The sequence below is a fragment of the Sus scrofa genome, chromosome 6, assembly GCF_054392235.1.
Source record: "Sus scrofa isolate SSC_HxYL_T2T_F1_AM1 chromosome 6, Sscrofa_HxYL_maternal_Yorkshire_Landrace_v2.0, whole genome shotgun sequence".
In the NCBI taxonomy this organism is placed as follows: domain Eukaryota; kingdom Metazoa; phylum Chordata; class Mammalia; order Artiodactyla; family Suidae; genus Sus; species Sus scrofa.
In genome coordinates this window covers 2,932,564-2,951,941 of record NC_139388.1, presented here as the reverse complement: position 1 = coordinate 2,951,941, position 19,378 = coordinate 2,932,564, and the positions used below count along the sequence as shown (strand labels likewise).

At 48.2% G+C, this 19,378-nt stretch overlaps 1 protein-coding gene across 3 annotated transcripts in view; it reads right to left on the bottom strand.

Annotated features, from left to right (window-relative positions):
• C6H16orf95 (chromosome 6 C16orf95 homolog) overlaps window positions 1–19,378 on the bottom strand; it is a 316,513-nt gene that overhangs the window by 182,103 nt on the left and 115,032 nt on the right. The window contains exons 8-9 of one of the 3 annotated variants that reach the window (XR_014805270.1): window positions 13,892–14,108; window positions 12,939–13,070 (exon numbers count right to left, since the gene is read on the bottom strand). The exons of the other annotated variants lie outside the window; for them this stretch is intronic. The gene's annotated coding sequence lies outside the window, so the exon portion shown is untranslated. Of the gene's footprint in view, window positions 1–12,938; window positions 13,071–13,891; window positions 14,109–19,378 lie in introns of those variants that run through there. 3 annotated transcript variants of the gene reach the window in all.

The window sequence follows — 19,378 nt, the reverse complement described above, 5'->3', positions numbered from 1 at the left end:
CGACAATTTCTCACTGTCGGCAGCCCTCTTACATTTGATGCCCTTGCCTCTGAAGTGTGTTTCCAGCCGTCCGAGTCTTCCCTTTGGTCCCATCTGTGTGGCTGTACGGTGTATCTCCAAATGCCCGCAGTCAAGCCTATCACTCAGTACCAGAAGCAACGGCCCCTCAGCACCTACCCTTCATTTCGCAGGGGTGGGAAGACTGGGGACGACATTTCCCAGGACCCCTGCCATCGAGATCGTCCCATACTAGACCCCACCAACGACAGCCACGCACACACGATTTGGGAAGTGGGAGAAAAGTCTGAAGACGATGCTTCCCTGGCACTAGCAGGCAAACACGTGGGATTTAGCAGGTGTAAAGTTCTGCAGCAGCTGCCTAGAGTTCCCACCAAATGCTGTGATTGTCAGCAGCAGTTTCCTGCAGTTCCTGAAGCTTCCTGACTCACCAAACTTTCGTGGCAAACCTGAGCACAACAGACAACGTTTCCTGATCCTTGTCCCTCTAGGTCTTTAACAGTTTTGAAAGCACCCAATCCTCTGAATTAAATCTCTCTGTCTGAGGGGTGTGAGAACCCGTCTATCCCATGCACAGATCCCAGAAGCAAACGGTAATCCAGCACCTCCACCCTGCAAGCACAGTGTGCAGCATGTCACCCGCATTATGTCACAGAGCGAGACAGATGGGAGAGGATCATCATCCCTGTTTTTGCCATGTCCAAGTTCACAGAGGAAAATAAGAGGCAGAGCTGAGACTTACATCCAGGTCTGCCTGACCCCCAACCACGACCTGTCTGAAAACCTTACTGAGGACTATGCCCTGATTCTCCACGTACTGGGGCTTCTTTATCTATAGGCCCAGAAAATGTGAATGATGCAAGGGACTCTCTGGAAACACATCACTAGAAATAAGGGTCCAGGAGGACCCGGGGGTAAGACTGTGCCTCCTTAGCTTGTTTCATTGGCACCTCCTACCTTCCCTTGAGACCCAGTGGCAGGTCAGCTGAATGTCCAGTCTCCCCTGGGTATAAGATAAGCCCCAATGGGGCAGACATCACCTGTCAATGTAGGCAAATATTTCTGTGTCTCTCTCTCTCTCTCTTTTTTTTTTTTTTTTTTTTTTTTGGCCACACCTGCGGCATGCAGAAGTTCCCAGGCCAGGGATCAAACATGAGCCACAGCAGTGACAATGCTGGATCCTTAACCACTAGGCCACCAGGGAATTCGTAGGCATATATTTCTAAGGGAACTTGAAAATAGGATTTGGGAGATTCTTGGCACATTTTTAAGACAGTAATCCCCAAAAGCCACCTCCTGGACCCCTTGGAACTCTTACTATTTGTGCTGTCTCTAGAAGGATAAAGCACTGGCAGGTTTATAGGTTTCTAGAGGGTGTTGGTAACTTAAGCACCTTTAAATGCAGCAAAACCTTGTTTTGAATTCAACTCAACTGAAAGGTCAAAGGCTCCTGGAGCAAGTGGAGGGGCCAGGTGCGGGAGTTCTCTGTCCTTCTCTGCTCTGATTCTTTCAACCTACTTGGCTTCAGGAAGGACACAATACGATTCAAGAAATGAGACTAAAGTCCTTTCTGGTTTAGGATTATTATTTTTTAAATTGTTGGAAAACATGTATATATTTATTTTGGGTCCATTAGAGCTTTGAAACTTTAATGTCTAAATTGCTAGGATTATAAGAATTCCCTTTCAAATTCATTGTCATAAAAAAATCTGTAGCGTGGTTTGGAACTGCCTACTCACCCTGCAAAGTGATATCACCACTTTATCCTTCATCCTTTTCCTTTGAATCGAAGCAGATGTGCCTGCTCAGTTCCTCCGACTTTGGAAAGTCCCAGCGAAGTCCTTCTTCCCTTCCCACCATGGGAACCGAGTGCTTCTGCCGACTGAGAACTGATCCAGAGACCAGCTCAGGATCCCCTTTTCACGGAAATGCTTCAGGGAATGCTGGGACCACACAATTTATTATGCTAAACATTTCCCCTTGGTAAAAAAAATAAATTGTGGTAGAGTAAGGTTTGGAGTGCCAAGCAGGTGGTTCTGAGCAGGGAGGAGGCACATCCGGGGCTGGCCAGGGAGGGGGAGCCAAGTGGCTCTGGTTGCAAATGTCTTCAATTTTTCTAAAGTGAGAACACAGCAAAGGTTTGAAAGTTCCCTAAAGAGTCCAGAGATCGGCTGGTGTGTCACGTCATAACCGAGGGTTCTACAGGCCCCAACAGCCTGCACATGTGACCCCCAGGGTCCCAGAAGGCCCGGGCTGGGCCACAGGGGCAAGAGTAGGGATGAGCACACAAGGCTCTGGGCCCCCACCGTACCCCACCTCTGTGGCTGCCGGTTTCACTTTGTTATTGGGTTCGGTAATGGATTTCAGTTGCAGAAAGTGATCTGGCACAAAGAAAAGTTAAAACCCTTGCATCCTCTCCAACACTCTCTTTTTCCCATGAAGAAAATGAAGTCCAGAGAGGAGGAATGACTCTACTGAGCTAAAGCATTAGACCCACAGACCCTCACCTGGAATGATGTTTCTTGTTTTGTGTTGTTACCTACATAATCTACAGCAAGTTTGTCACCAGATTTTTTTCCTCTTCCTCCTGAACACATAATTAGAAAACTTCCCAGCTGTGGTTAGGTGTGCCCACACGACTAACCCTGGCCCATGTGTGTCCCCTCTTCCTTCGCCTGCCGGCCAGACGCAGAAGACACAGTGACAGACGTGGAGCTTGAGTCCCTGAGTGACTGTGTGGAACAGAGACTAGAAGTGCCACTCCACCAAGAAGGAAGAATGTTGGAGGATAGCATGAGTGAGAAACAAACATTCGTTTCTTAAGCTGTTGAAATGTCTGCTGTTTATTATAGCAGTTAGCAACCACGACGAATTCAATACTGTAAAAGAACAGCCACTATTTGTTTCATTTTGGCTTTCTGCACACTGAGTCCACCTCTCCTTTTGGTTATCCCCCCATTTCTTATCCTCCTGCCAGTCAACATGCCCCACCCTCCTAGGACGAGGGGTTGGCACAGAACCCAACATCAGCCAATCAGAGTCTCCGTCCTGGGACTTGGGATCCTGAGCAGAGTGTAAATGAAGGAAAGAAACGGTTGCAGCTGATTTATCTCATTAGTGAATCCTGCCCCCCGGCTCTCAAGTCATAAGAGATGCTCTAGTTTCAGTCTTTCCCAAGGTCTAACTGTTAAGCTTTTCTGCCATGTTTCCACTATATCCCTCCAGCTAAATTTTCTTTTTTTTTTTCCTTTAAGTTTGTCAAGTTCATTTCTAGTCCTCACAACAACAATAAAGACTAAAAAATAAATAAATAAAAATAAACCAAATTGATAAATTATAAAGATGAAACAATAACAGGATTGCCTGGCATGGGGTAGTATGTCATAGCTCACCTAATAGTTTCGGAAAACATCACCTTATTTAAACCCCACACCTACCCAGACAAGTAGCTAACACGAGCTTAAAATCAATGACACTGAGAGCCCAAGAATTGTCATTTGCCCAAAATTACATAGCTAGTAAGTAGAGCAGCTGCATTCAGATCTAGAAGGCCTAGGTTCAACTCCAGTATTCTATCTGACAGTCACCTTCATAAAATGCGAGTGCACTTTTTTCTTATGTTTTTAATTGAAAAAAGTAATGCATGTGTATAGATTTTAAGACTTTAGTTTCTCTTATCACCAGAACCACTTTTAATAGTTACTTGTGCATTATTCCAGAATTTCTCTATGCAAATAACAGTATAATTCTTTAAACATCTGGACGAATAAGCTTATTCTTCTTTTTCTTTTTTTTTTGTTATTTCCCCAATACAATTTTTTTCTACTGTACGGCATCATGACCCAGTTACACATACATGTACACATTCTATTTTCACACACTATCATGCTCCATCATAAGTGACCAGACATAGTTCCCAGTGCTATATAGCAGGATTGCATTGCTAATCCATTCCAAAGGTAATAGTTTGCATCTATTAACCCTAAGCTCCAATCCATCCCACTGCCTCCCCCGCCCCCTTGGCAACCACAAGTCTATTCTCCAAGTCCATGATTTTCTTTTCTGTGGAAAGGAATGAGCTTATTCTAAACACAGTTTCCTGCATCTTGCTTTTTACCCCTGCATCGTGGAGACCGTGCCACACTCACACACAGACACCCTCAACTGTTTAGTGGCTACTTAGTCTTGCTTTATAAGTAGGTACCATTATTTATTTATTATCATCTGCCAATAGACATTTCAGTGGTTTTCAGTATTTGTGGCATTTTAATATTCAATATTAACTTTATGTACTTACTTGAATATTTCAAAAGAAATACAACTGACCCTTGAACAATGCGGGGGGTTGGGGTGCCAACCTTCCAGCAGTTGAAAATCGACATGTAAATTATAGTCAGCTCTCCATGTACACAGTTCCTCCACATCCACAGTCCCAGATCCTCAGATTCAACCAATCACAGAGCACGCACCACTGTATATTTACTATTAAAAAAATATGCATATAAGTGAACCCTTGCGGTTCAAGCCCATGTTGTTCAAGGGTCAACTGAATATTAATTTCAATGTTCATGGGCCTTTTGGCAGATGTATGAGTTCAGCTGCAGGTTAGATTCCTAGATATGAAATTGCTGGATTGAGAGGCATATGAATTTTAAATTTCGATACATGAGATTGACTTGTTCTTCCAAGAAGCACCCTTAATTCATATTCTACACAAACACAGAGTTGAAAAGTGACCCTGAATGTGAGACAGCATTACAGACCACTGAAGGGACACTGTTGGTCCAGAGTTTGTGGGTTCTACGACCCAAGCATAGACTCCTGCCTTTCACCCACGAAGGGCCAGGACTGCAGCTTTTGACCTTTACGTAATGGCCCAAAGATGTTTGCTCTGAATCAATAAAACAAAGACAAACAAACAAGGTTCCCTACACCCCCCTTAGGAGAAGGGGTGTTTAATGCATTCCCCCACTTCTCCAGGTCAGTCCTTCATGCCATGAAGCTCTCAGCTGAACACACAAGAGCTTCAGAAAAAAAGTGCTGGTTTGGATTACCAGCAAAATAATATGGGACTGTAAATAGGCCTTATGACTTTTTATGAGGAAGCCATGTGATGCTTTTATTGCCTTCACGGCAATAAATGTCGACATCAATTTAATTATTTGCTGCTTCCCTGCCGGCCCCCTTTCCACAGAGGAAAACAATATCACAGGGTGTTTTCACCTGGCCTGGAGCCCCACTGAGGACCACCAAATGAAGGCAAGAGATGCTGTCTTCCGATACAGAGTCTGAATCACAGAACTGCCACTCGGAGCAAGGATTCAAGGAGTGACTCACTGATTCCATGGTTCCCAGGACAGCCTCAGTATTCACTGAACGTTGCCATAAACTGAAAGTGCAGTTCCCAACACACACAGCAGCCACTTGCTCCTTTTAGTTTTATAATAATTCTGGGAAACGGGAATCATTAACCTTTCTGAGCCCCACTTTCCTCATTTATCAAATTACCTGGTGCCAGAGCTCAGTGGCAGAGCCAGGAGGTAGAACAGGATGACCTGGGTTCAAGTGCAGCAACCACATGACTCTCAGTGGTCTGAACATTTGACGGCTTCTCAGAATTCTGCCCTCTGATAGCTCTCTGACTGTATCCCCTCCACCCCCAACACACACCTCCAGCCTCTCAGCCACAGTGACCCCCCCTGCAGTTCACTGAACATTCCAGGTAAGTTCCTACCTCGGGGCCTTTGCACTGGTGCTCACCCCAGCAGAGATTCTCAAACCCCAGGTTTCCACATGGCTCCCTGTCAAACCTCTTCCAAAACTTTTCTCAAATGCCACCTTCTCCGAGGGAGTTCCAGCTGTGACAGCACCTCACCTCCAATGTTCTCTCTCCCACTTTCATCCATGCATTCTTTTTGCTCCCCAGCATGTCACTAGCAGACACACATTACATTAATTTACTTGCTTTTTGCACCTAGCCTTGAGAATGTAACCTCCATGAAAACATGGGGTTTGTTTCTATAGTTTTGTTTTACTTTGTTTTCACTCACCTCTACTCCATCCCCAGAGCCTAGAACAACATCTGGTACGAAGCACCAGTGAATTATTGAATGGTTAGTGAATCAGGGTAAGATGACTGCAGATGTGTTCATCATATTCTGCTCCCCTTCCTGGACACACAAGAGAAGACTACATTCCCCAGCCTCCCTTGCAGCTAGGTGAGGGCCATGTGACTGACTTCTGACCAATGGGATGTGGGCAGCAATGCGCTAAGAAATGCCCTCCAGGATACTCTAGCTCTCTCTCCCACTTTGAAACATAAAGCTGCCTGGATCCCTGAGTCACAGTATGGAGACAGTCACTCTGGAGAGCCACCAAACTGAAGGGGACTCTTTGTGAGACAGAAGTGAACCTTTATCGTATGAAGCTGCTGAGGCTTCAGAGTTTGTTACTACAGCAAAACCTAGCTAACCCTAACTAATATAGGTGGAAAAATACTGGACTAGCACTCAGAAGGCCTGTGTTATAAATACAGTCAGTTCTTCTCTAAGATGACATTATGGGTTCCTTAAAATTGACTACAACGTGCAAAATTACACACTAAAAATCACAGTACTTGTGAGAAGAAATGGATTTAGAAGCACAGCACTCAAAAACATCACCAGTGACACATTAAAAAACAAATGACAGGAATCTAATAAAATGGTACCTCAGTTTCACACATGTTAAATGTTTAATACACAAATACAACGTTAAATATGATACTTGACCTTGAAAAAGACCTGAAGTTTGCTGGAGAAGGGAGCTACAGAAGGGTTGTAGCTTATGACATATTATGAATGGTTTAAGGAAGGTTAGCTGAATTCCTCATCTAGAAATTTCTACTAGATCTAGGATCCATGAAGTACAGCCTTCCAGCCAAATCTGACCCTCTACCTTTTTTTGGTAAATAAAGTTTTATTAGAACGCAGCTCTGCCTATCATTTGCACATTACCGGCCACTGCTTTCACACTACAACAGCAGTCAAAGAGTCTACAACCAAGGCCAGCAAAGCCTAAAATATTTACAATCTGGCCCTTTACAGAAAATGTTTGCTAACTCCTATATGAGACAGTCTCTGGGATCCTATGGGTGTGCCATTTTCCATACCTCAATATGCCAAAAGAGTGACGATTAAACCCCCACTTCTGATCCCCTGCTACTCGAAAAAGGAGGGAGCTATAGGCATGTACACACACACACTACAGCAAGACTTTATCTGAGTAAAGCATCCAATCCTGCACTCATCTCTTCCACACCCCGGGCACTGTGCCATTACCTGGGGGCAGCCATCCTCCTCACCCACACACAAGTGCCCTCTGGTCAGCCCACATCCACCACGGTCTGGGAGCTAGGGTGAAACCTTCCACTTCCCCCTCTTCTTAGGGGACACCTGGGAAAGCCTCTGTCTGGGCCACTGACTGGCTGGAGGGAAGGCCGTGAGCTTGACCTAATGAGTCAAGTGCAGCATGCCCATACTAAACATCCTTAATTAAGCTCCCACAAAGGTTAAATGGGCAATTGGACTGCCCAAGGGAGGGCTGACTTAGATAGCCTGGCCCTTTACCCCTCCCCCCGACCAGGACCCACTAGAGCTTCCCTCTGGAAGGGACATCCTCCATCCCAAAGGGGGAGGGCCACGAGCCTCCCCACCCCAGGCATGAACTTTGGTCTGCAGTACGTCCAACACATGGCTCCTCAGCAAGGGGTGGAGTCCCTGGCCTGTGGGAGTGTCCCAAGTAACAGTCGTCAGAGTGACATTTGCTAATCTTCCAGGCCATGGGCCTTAGCAGTCTGAGAATGAAATGGGACAACCGCTCCAGAGGGATCCCTACCTACATACAGGAGCCCCAGTGCTCCATGGCCAGCACTTTCCAAAGTCCACCTCACTTAGGGCCTGTCTAAAAGCCAAAGCAGGGCTGACCCGGCCCATCAAACCTCCCGCTGCCAGCATGAGTCACACCACAGCCTTGGGGGTTGGCTGTGCCCAACCCCACTGGCCTCCAGGCCTTCAGTCACTTTTCCTCTACTGGGAAGCTCTTCTCCAAGACAGCAGCCTGGCTCAGTCTTTCACTCCTTCTGGTCATAGTCACTGGATCACGGAGGCCCTCCCTGCCCCTTTCCACTCCACCCACCCTCTCTCCCTGGCCCTTCTTAAACGTGCCCCACAGCGCAGACACCACCCGAGGTACACGACGTGCTGTTTATCCTTAGTCAGTCACGCTGGGATGCCTGCTCTGCTCACAAAGCATTCTGAGCACCTAGACCCATTGTCCAACGATGTGGCTAGAGTAACAGGTCCATGAGCCATGCGCTTCCAGGTGCCAGGCAGCAACCCAACATGCCTTCTTGCCCAAAATTCCCCCCAGCAACTAACTAGCTATACCCAGTTTACAGAGGGAGAAACTGAGTCTCAATGCCTCTAAATGACTTGCCCAAGGAAACACAGTAGGTTAAGTGGCAGGATTCAAACCCAGATCTGCCTGGCTCCCAAAGCCAGGGTCTCAATTACCATGAAACGTAGGAAATGTGTATCAAGGTCAACGACAGGCCCCACGTGTGCTTCTATGCCAACTCACATGTAAGTCACAGGCAGCTCTGGAAAACTGGGACAGTGGTGGCCTTGTTGCTCACTGCCTTTCTTGAGAGCTAACCTGGAAGTTACCAGATGGATAAGCAGTGAGGGGCTGTTGCTCATTCCCTTGTAGGTGCATCCAGGATGGTGCTAGGGGTCTAAGCTTAGGCTCCTCTTGTCTCCCAGCTTCAAAGAGAAAACAAGGGCAAGTTCCCCTGCAATCCCTCCACAAAGACACCAGGCAGCTCCCCAACATCCTTGCACACCCCTGCCCAAAGCAGGCTTTCTACCTACCTGTCTGCCATCATACACACAAAGAATGTGGTAACATTTCTGCAGCCCAAAGGACCATCCCTGATAAATACTGATGCAAAAATCCTCAATAGAATACTAACAAGTAGACTCTAGCAGCTTATTATAAAGATTGTACAATTATTACCAAATGGGGTTTATCCCAGGAATGCAAGGATGGTTCAACATATGAAACTCAATCAATGTACTACCCCACATTACTAAGACAGGGCAAGGGGGATGGCATGATCATCTCGACTGACACCGAAAGAATCTGAAAAAACCCAACACCCTTTCATGATTAAAGAAAATAAAAAACACTCTGGAAACTAGAAACAGAAGAGAACTTATTCAACATGATAAAGGGTATTTATGAAGATGGTGAAAGGCTGAGAGCCTTTCCTCTATAATCAAGAACACAGATGCCCATTTTCACCACTGCTGCTCAACACTGTGCTGCAAAGCCTAACCAGAGAAATTAGCAAGAAAAAAGAAATAAAAGGCATCTAAATCGGAAAGGAAGGAGTAAAATGATCACTATTTGCAGATGATACGATCTTCTATTCAGAATCCGATCCCAGGAGGGTGGGAGTCAGGGGGCATTTATCTACTGACCCTCATGATTCTACCACCCCTCCAGTCCTCTGAACAGGAGAATGACCCATCTCCTTCCTTCCAAGTTGCACCTGGATAAAAGTGAAGCAAGCTCCCAGGAGCCAAAAAAGAAATTCTTAGGCAGAAAAGAAGAGAAACTCAAGTGCCTGAGGTGGAGGGCTTCCAGCTGTCTTTAACTCATCTGTCAGAGCTGCCTATGAACTGGGGTGGGGGTGGCAAGGGGACAGGGGTCAAGGCGTCTGCAGCATCCACCATTAGTCAAGACATCTTAGTGATGACCTTCAAGCTCTAATAATTGCTGTCAAGGAGATATTTCATTTGCGCAAGAAAGTGATTTTTTTTTTCTTTTGGCCACATCCATAGCATGTGGAAGTTTCTGGGGCAGAGATCAAACCTACACCACCACAGCAAGCCGAGCCACAACAGTGACAACACTGGATCTTTAACCCACTGAGCCACTAGGGAACTCCCAAGAAAGTGATTTTCTGAAATCTTTTAACCAAGTTTCAAAACTTTAAAAATGTATAATGAAAACTGTTTTAAAGATTGTCGGAGTTCCCGTCACGGCTCAGTGGTTAACGAATCCGACTAGGAACCATCAGGTTGAGGGTTCGATCCCTGGCCTTGCTCAGTGGGTTAAGGATTTGGCGTTGCCGTGAGCTGTGGTGTAGGATGCATATGCGGCTCGGATCCCGCGTTGCTGTGGCTCTGGCGTAGGCCAGCAACTATAGCTCTGATTGGACCCCTGGCCTGGGAACTTCCACGTGCCGCAGGTGCGGCCCTGGAAGAGGCAAAAAGACAAACAAAAAAAAAGATTCTCACTATACTTCATTTTCTATTATACACAAATGCAAAAAAAAAAAAAATCAGACTAAAAAGAATGTTTCAAATCCAGTTGAATTTTTCCACATCAGATATGTCAAAATAAGGATGTAACGTTTCCTAGAAATTTCATATAAATGGAAACATTGGATATGTGCTCTTTTGCATCTGGTTCTTTCACTCAGCATGTTTTTTTGAGCTGTAGCTGTGTCCTTGTATGTATGGGTAATTCGATCTTTTTCACTGTTGAGTTTAATTCCACTACACATCAAAAATGGATGACTTTCATGATTTTTAATTATAGTTTAATAGAGATTTTTAAAAATCAACAAGGATGAAAGCCTAACTGAAAGAGTGCGCAAGCACCCTTGATCCAGCCACCCTGGCCCACCACAGAAGATGGAAGAACTTAATTCCTGTTCTGGAGGTTCCCACCCCAACCCACTTGGGTACATGCCATGTTCCCTGTGCTGGAGGGAACATAAACTCCTAGAGTCCATGATGGACAGCAGCCCCCTCTGAGTGTTCACTGGGATGCCTACGTTGAGGGCATCCCTTGGGCTGCTGATGGGAGTCTCAAGTGCTGAAAGCCACTCACAGCGAGGGATGCAAGGTCAGACACCAGGCTCCTGGCAGCAGAGGCAGGTAGAAGCCTCAGGTCTCCCTCTGTACTGAAGGGTGATACAACTGTGAGCCACAAGGTTGGGCCACTCTGGCCTGGAAAGACCGCCGCCTCACAGTGACCTACAGGGTCTCAGCCAACCTCCCTTGATGTTCTAAACAGAAAATGAAACAGTGTCTCACTGTTTACTCCAGCTCCAAGAGCTCGCCTAAACCCCATGAGCATGGGAAGCTCTGTCTCGCCCCCAAGCCTTTGCACATGCTACTCCCTCTGCCTGGGTTGCTTTCCTCTGCTACTTCTTAACCTTTACTCTTCATTCAGCAAATATCACTGCAAAGACCATGTGCTCAGGAAAGTCCTGGCTCTCCCCCAGGTCAGGTCAGGCACACTCACAGCACTATGTCACGTGACCTGCGCGCCCTGGGTGATGGTGTGGAACACCTGCCCCCTCACCGCAGCCCCTTGGTGTTCAGCACAGTGCCCAGCACACAGCACCACTTGTGAAATGTTGGGTGAAGGCATAAATGAGCCAACAAAGTCATGATGGTAGAGTCGGCCAAGTCACTCACACACTTTGAACCTAATCTCTTATCTCTGTAAGGGGATACCATTCCGTCCACACTGGAGGTACTGCGGCAATCCCAGGGGCCGCAGGGCTGGCACACACACCACAGAGGCAATTCACTGTGCCCTCTCCATGGGCTTGGACCAGGCTGTGTTAGAGCCTCCTCAGTCCTCTCATCAGCCTTGTGCGGCTTCAGCACTGCTGCTGTTCCCACTTAACAGGAAGAAACTGAGGCTTAGAGGTGCTAAGTGACTTCCCAGGTCTGACCAGTAAGCATCATGCTCCGGTTATAAAACTCCATTGCCAGGTGAGAAGAGCAGGGATAAAACTAGCCAGAGAAGTCTGCTGCTGGTCTCTATCTGATGCTAACAGTGGTCTCCTCTGCGAGGTGGGTGATGGGACTTCACTCTGCACTTGGTATGCCTGTGCTCCCACAAGGCGTATGAATGACGGGGGTAAAAGGAAATATGGAAAACAAGTGAGGGAGGGAACTGTTCCCAGACTCCACCCCCCAAGGGTGAGCAGCCCAGGGTCCCTAGGGGCCCAAGGCCCTCACGCAGGAACACTCAGTTGGATGCCCTCAAAGACCCTGGGCCCTCCTCCAACAGCAGCGACCTTTCACCCAGCTGACCAAAGCAAAGACCACCAGGGAAGCAAAGGTCAGCTAGCAAGGAGTGGTCATGGGAGGGTGAAGGCATTTTCAGGAGGGGAGCTTCTGGGGGGTCTCTGGGCCAGAGAGGAGGGCTGAGGGACTGGAGCAAGAAGGCAGAGAGGAGCAGGAGGGGGTTCAGGCGAGCGGGGAGGTCACAGGAAGGGGCGGGGCCTGCAGGGGTCATCAAGGGCTTTGGGCTTCCTTCTTTCCCAGGAATCCTTTCATTTGAAGGAAAACCCCATAGGGGGGAGAGAAGGCAAGAAAAACAAAGGGAGAAACATAAAGGAAGAAGAGAGGCACAGAAAGAGAGCAAAAGGTAGAGACAGAATTGGAAAGAGGGGCAGAGATGGGAGAAAGGGGCAGAGAGGGACACAGGGGAGCAAGATGACACAGCACACGGGCCACAGACCTGGGGAAACACAAAAGAGAGACAGAGCACAGAGGGCAGGGAGGAGGCGGCCGGGTCTTAGCACCCTCTCTGAGCTGCATGGGGACACAGGGTCAGCCCGCTTCTTCTATAGCCTGACTTTTATAGAAAATCTCCAATCAGATTCCAAAGAGCACAAGATCCTAGTCAAGTCCAGAGCCAGCGAGGCATCGGAGAATTCAAGTTGTGTCAGAAACAAAGCAGAACCAAGTCACGAGCAGGAGCCCATCCCTCTCCTTTCTCCCTTCACTCTTCCCCGTGTCCAACCTCCTCCCTCTGGTCCTCACTCTCTCCCCACCCCCACCACTGACCTGAGGAGTTGAGGGGAGGGCAGATGGCAGGTTTGGCTGCAGAGGCCTGCTCCTCATTAAGGCTGTTGGGCCTCTCGACACAGCATTAATTACAGTTGAGTATGTCATGTTATTTTGATTCATATTTCCTGCCTGGAAAACAGACGGGAGTGTTGGGCCCCCAGCCAGGACGGAGGCTGGAGGGCAGGAGCAGGAAGCTCCCCTCGCTGACCAGAGTCCCCTGCAGTGCAAGAAGCAGGAGCTTTCCAGGGGGCTGAGCTGAAGCACCCGCTGCCCTCTATCCCACTGCCTGCCCCTCACTGTTCACCAGGGCCAGTGGGGGGAGGACACTGCCAACCTCCGGCCTGTGCCCAGTGCAAATCCTGCTTTGGCCACTCCTTCCAGCTCAGCCTTCCTTGTCTTGTCTGTGAACGGAGAGCATGCAACATCACAGATCTGCAGTGAAGCCCTCAACACCAGGCTGGACACATGGCAGCCTTGTGTTTGCTGTCATTATTATTTATGTTAAATCTCAGAACAGAGTGACCCAGGGACAGGAGCTCCCTCCTGGAGGCCACACAGCAGGAAGAAAGGAGGGAGGGCTCTGGGCTCTGCTGAGATCCCATTTCTCTCCTTGTAAAATGGCTTCACACAACACCTTTCTCACGGATCCTCATGCGGCCGGGTGACACAGGTCAGTTCCCCGAGCAGAGATTAGGAAGGCACCTAGCACAAAAGTCAGCTGGCAGACGGAGCTGTTGTCATTGTCCTCCTCACCACTGCAGTCATGACCAGGCCTACGACCATGGACAGCAGGGCTTCCTCTGCTCCATTCCCCATTCTAGCATCTGCCAGGACTGACCCTGACTTTTAACAGCAGAAACCCGCGGCATCCAAAATCCATGCTCGGAGAATCACCCAGGCTCAGAAGTTGGGAACAGGGTTGGGGGGTACAAATGAAAGCAAGCCCCCACCTCTTTCACTTGCCAAAGAAGCCAAGAGCCAATGCCAGGAAAAGCTCTCAGGGACACACTTGGGGGCTGGGGGTCATTCTTCCTTTAATCTGTAGTAGACAAGCCTCCTGAGCTCTTCCACATGCCAGGCAGGGTCCAGGGTCCTGGGTCCTTCCCTCCAAGGCTCACCAGCTGCTTGGGGTGTGATATTGACCAGACATGACTACCAGGCATGGTGCTACAACCAGAGAATGGGGCAGGAATCAGGACAGAGGACAGCTCATCCAGGCACCAAGCCCACAGCTACAGAATATTGAATGATTTAAAGAAATAGTTCATGTGTATCATTAAGTGAAGCAAGGAAGATGCAAGACTACAGATAAACACATCTATACATGAACACACATATGTATATGCACACATGCATCAATACACGAGTATACAGACACATACAGATGTGTACAGCTGCAGGCACAGAGATAAATACCAAAGCAATGCTATCTTTCATATATAGGACAGAGAAGAAAAAAAAATCTGTTCCATGAAACAACCCAAGTGTCCATCAACAGACAAATGGATAAACACAATGCGGTCCAGGCCTACAACGGAACATAGTTGCGCAGAGGAATGAGGCACTGATAAATGCTGTAACATGGATGAACCTCGAAAACACTTTAAGTAGAAATCCAGACACAGAAGACCATATATTGAATGACTGCATGTATACGAAGTGTCCAGAATCGGCAAATTGGTAGAAAATAGATTACTGGTTGCCGGGGGCTAAAGGGCTACCTATAAATGGGCACGAGGGAGCTTACTGTAGGATGAAAATGCTCTAATGCTGACTTCAGGAGTTCCCGTCGTGGCTCAGTGGTTAACGAAGCTGACTAGTATCCACGAGGATATGGGTTTGATTCCTGGCCTTGCTCAGCAGGTTAAGGGTCCAGCGTTGCTGTGGCTGTGGTGTAGGCCAGTGGCTGTAGCTCGATTAGACCCCTAGCCTGGGAATCTCTGTATGCCGCGAGAGCGGCCCTGAAAAGACAAAAAAAAAATTTTTTTTAATAAATAAAGCTGATTTCAGGCCATGTAAACTTACTAAAAAAAGACCTTCAATTCTACACCTGAAATGGATAAACTTTGGGTTTGGGGGTTTGGCTTTTTGTGGGTGGTTTTTTTTTTTTTTTTTTTTTGGCAGCTCTCACAGCATTTTTTCTTTTTTTCTGGGCCAGGAATTGAACCCTCACTGCTGCAGTGACAATGCCACATCTTAACCCACTGTGCCACAAGAGAACTCCAAAATGAGTGAACTTTATGATACATCGAATATACCTCAATAAAGTTATTTTTAGAAGGTTTCTGCTTCCTTAAATGCTGTTGTGTGGTTGCCTGCAAGAGCACTGGGATGACGGGAGGACAGAAGGAGAGAAGAGGTGAACCAACACCATCCTGGGAGAGGAGGGGAGAATCAGCTGAGGATGGGAGTGAAGCTGTTTAGCAACTCGTTTCAGCTTGATTTTTGAACCATGGGAGTATGTGCCCTCCAATGTGTTAATATAAAAATAATGTCCATTTGAGGGGTCCCTGCCTAAGCCTGACCCAGACACCACCACCCCCCTGCAGGATACCCCAGGAGTGGGCCCCAGTCTCCGGATCCCTCGTCTAAGATTTCCAGTGATGTGGTGGAGTGACCAGAGACAATAAAATTACAGAGACCGAATGGTGTCCTTTGTTTCAAGGGACAGATACGCAATGCTGCTCCCACTGCCCCTGCTTTCTGACTCCAACAGTAGCACCATCACAGTTGTGACGAGCAGACAGCGCCTTGGAAGGCAGCAGCACCATCATCAACATCCCCACTTGAAAGAAAAGGAAACTGAAGCCTAGGGGTTCTCTGCTGCAGGGTGGAGAAGAAAGAGGTGAACCAGACTGGCAGCTCATCTCACTATTTACATTTTCAGCTGCATGTGACGGAAGCCCGGGGTGTCATGGACTTGCTTCTGCACAGGTCAAAGGCACCGGTGACTCTTGATGAGAAACCCCCCCACATAGACACACAACTCTCCTCCTCAACACGAAGAGCCTTCAGGCTTCTTTACTTAGTCCTCCTGGAGGAAGCAGAAAATGGGGCATCCCCAGCTGTCCTCCTGCCCTCTACGTGGTGGGGAGACTGTGGGCGGGACCCCACCCCCCAGCCAGAGGCAGCTCAGCACCAGCTCCTGCCTCCGCAGCAGTAAAAGCTCCATCCCCTTTCATTATGTTTGCATTGCTTTCCCAGGAGGACCTCAGACTTACACTATTATGTTTTAACCTCTTTGTCAAGTCTTGAGAAAACACTCTGGGCATATTTCACTAGCAAAAACAAAAGTCTTACAGTCCAAAGAGTGCCCAGCAAAAACAGGGGAAGGGGGAGCGGAAGGGGGTGGGAATCAGACAAATTTAATTGAGATAAGATTCACACACCATGAAATTATTTGAAGTACGCAATTCAGTGATTGTTCGGGATATTCACAAAAATGTGCAACTATCACCACTATCTAATTCCAGAACAGTTTTGTCACCCTAAAAAGAAACCCACACTCATTCAGCAGCCACTCCCCATTCTCTGCTCCCTCCAGTCCTTGGTAGCCACTAAACTGTCTTCCATCTCTGTGGATCTGCCTGCTCTGGACATTTAATATGGACAGAATTCTCATCACATGTGACCTTTTGTATCTGGATTCCTCCACGCCATATAATGTTTGGAAGTACATCTACACTGTAATTCTATGAGAACTCCATTCCTTTTTGGAGCTGAATAATATTCCATTGCATGGAGACAAGACAGTTTATCTATTTATGAGTTCATGCATATCTGAGTTGCCTCCAGTTTTTAGCTATTATGAACAATGCTGCTAAGAACATCTGTGTAGTTTTTTTGTGAGGACATGTATTTCATTTCTCTTAGGTCTACACCTAGGTGTGGAACTGCTGGGAGAAACGAAATCTCACCTGAAGGCTGGTGTTCTCTTAGAAAAAAGATGCTTTGTCCACTGGCCCCTCAACCACAGGAAGTGGGTGGGAACTTGCTCACCACAGATTCGAGCAAGAAGCACTCAGGAGGGGGGCGGTGGCGGCAGGTGGGCCACGCTGTGGAGTGGCGGACTTTGGCTGAGCCTTGCCAGTGAGGGACACTGAGACAGAATTCGAGAAGCCCAGAGAGCTTTCTAGCAAGGAGGCATAGCAGGAACCAAACCTCACTGTGGGCAAGCACCCAGCCCCCACATCACAGGGATGATGAGCTGCAAGCACTGCTGTGGTGTAAACCCTCCCCCGCTATGCTGCCTGCTGTCCGGGGGGGGTCTGCCAGGCAGTCTTACAACAGATCCAGGTAGATTCGCTAAGAGGTGAGAGCCAAGATAAGTGTTTGAAAGGACCCCCAAAACATGCAAGAGCTTTTTCTCTTGAGTATCCATGAGAACATTCTGAGCAGTGAAAACCAATCCAAAGATCAGCCCAGTACAGAAGGGTAACCCCCACAAATGCTCAGGCATTCACTCAATCAACAAATATTTCTGGGTCACATGCTAGGTGTTGGAGATGCAGCAGTGGGTGAGAGACAAAAGTCCTTGCCTTTACAGGGCTCCCAGTCTGTGAGGGAGCCAGACAGCAGACAAGTTAAAAATCATGATTTTTAACAAAAGTGTGGGATGGCTGCTAACAAGGAACTTAGCAAGAGGGAGAGCAGGGGACGTACGGAGAAGGAGAGGATCTGCCCGGATCAGCGGTCAGGAGAGGCGACCTTGAAGCCCAAGGGTGAGGCTGAAACAGCCCTGCGTGCAGACGGCCAGTGTCCCAGGCACAGGGGACGGACGGGTGCGCTGGAGAGGCCGGTGGGCAAGGTGGAGGCCCAGGATGACCTGGAGGAGACTCGTGGGGTTTGGACTTTCTCAAAGGGCAAGGGAAGGCGTGGCAAGATTCTGACCACAGCATGCCGTCCTGGAGTTGTACCCCTCACTCAGTTGCTCTGCTGATGGACTGGGGGATGGACTGGACACAGCCCAGCAGGCACACAGTCATGGCTCAGCCCACCTGGACTCAGTGCAGAGGAAGACACAGCCACAGAGCCAAGGCCTATTTTGGAGCTGGAATGTCGGGATCTCCTGGGAAGGAGCAAGAGGGCCGCCAGGGTAACTGACAGGTGCTTCAACATGCCGCCCAAAACCCCCACATGGAAAAGTGTGTCGCCCTGTAGAGGGTAGTGGGAGCCGGCCCCCAGGACCCTGAGCCAGCCAAAGGATGAGGTGGTCCCTGTTCACAGGCATCTGGTTCCTGATCCCAGCAGCCAGAGGGCACGGCCAACACAGGGTCCCTACCCTCTGCCCACTCCCACACAGAGAATTCTGTTTCCCCCTGGAACCTTCCTCATGAATATTTTGCACGGAAACGAGAAGGCAAATTCTAGACTCTGGACAGAAGGTCACAGATTGCAGAAAGTCACTGTTGGAAAATACTGGTTTCTATTTTCACCCAGTCCCTGAGAGGCGTGATGAAAGCCTGAGGCCTGGGAAAGACTGCAGAACAAACCTACAAAACTCACGGGGGGCATGGGAGCAGGGAGGCATGGAGGGCACTTTCGCGAGGAGATGTGAAGGTGGTGCGGCCTTGGCTGGGGAGCCGGGAAGGAGGGTCTGGAGTGGGAAGTCAAGGGTCTGGCGAGGACACCACAGCTAGTGTTGGACACAACTTTTTTATTTTGAATTACCTAATAGAAAAATAAAATGTGGTGTACCTTTGTGCACCAAAAGACTTATGTTGAGCCAATGCTGGCAAGAAAAGTGATGCAGCTTAGATAATAATATTAGTACTAAAATCACTACTAAATAAGCATTATAATCGTTGGTAACATAAATAATGACCATTCCTAAAGACTGATAGTGCGTATTATTAATTAATGAGTAACCAGTAACTAAAACGACCTAATCTGACGCTCTCCGCAGTCAGTTCTCACTGCAACTCTGTGAGGCAGCTGTGAGTTTCACCTCCCGAGCTGGGGGGAGACGCCCTGCACACACCCTCGTTTGCCTCGCACCTGGCTTCATCCATCTGTCCATCCACCATCGCTCCCTCCCTCCCTTCCTCCCTCCATCCTGTGAAGCCAGTGACAGATTCATGAGCAAATACAATGCTTACATAACTAAGTGCTAGGCTGGCCCTAACAAGCTGATTAAGGAATCAGCAGATGTAGTGGCTGGATGAGTTTCAGGATCGAGTGACCTGGGTTCAAACCCCTAGCTCCCTGGGTGCTACCTGTGCACCCTGAGCAAGCTGCCTGGTTTCACTGGGCTCCCATTAACCACACCCCACAAGGCCACTCCCAGTGTTAAGGGGCCGGTGACACAGCGAAGCAGCACGGGGCCCACATGCAGCGAGCCGGCACTCGTGGCAGCTCTAAAGTGAGGGTATCTGTGCTTCGACAAGAACGAAAGCAAGTAGAGCAGAGTATTGAAGAGTTTAGCCTTGAGTGGCGAG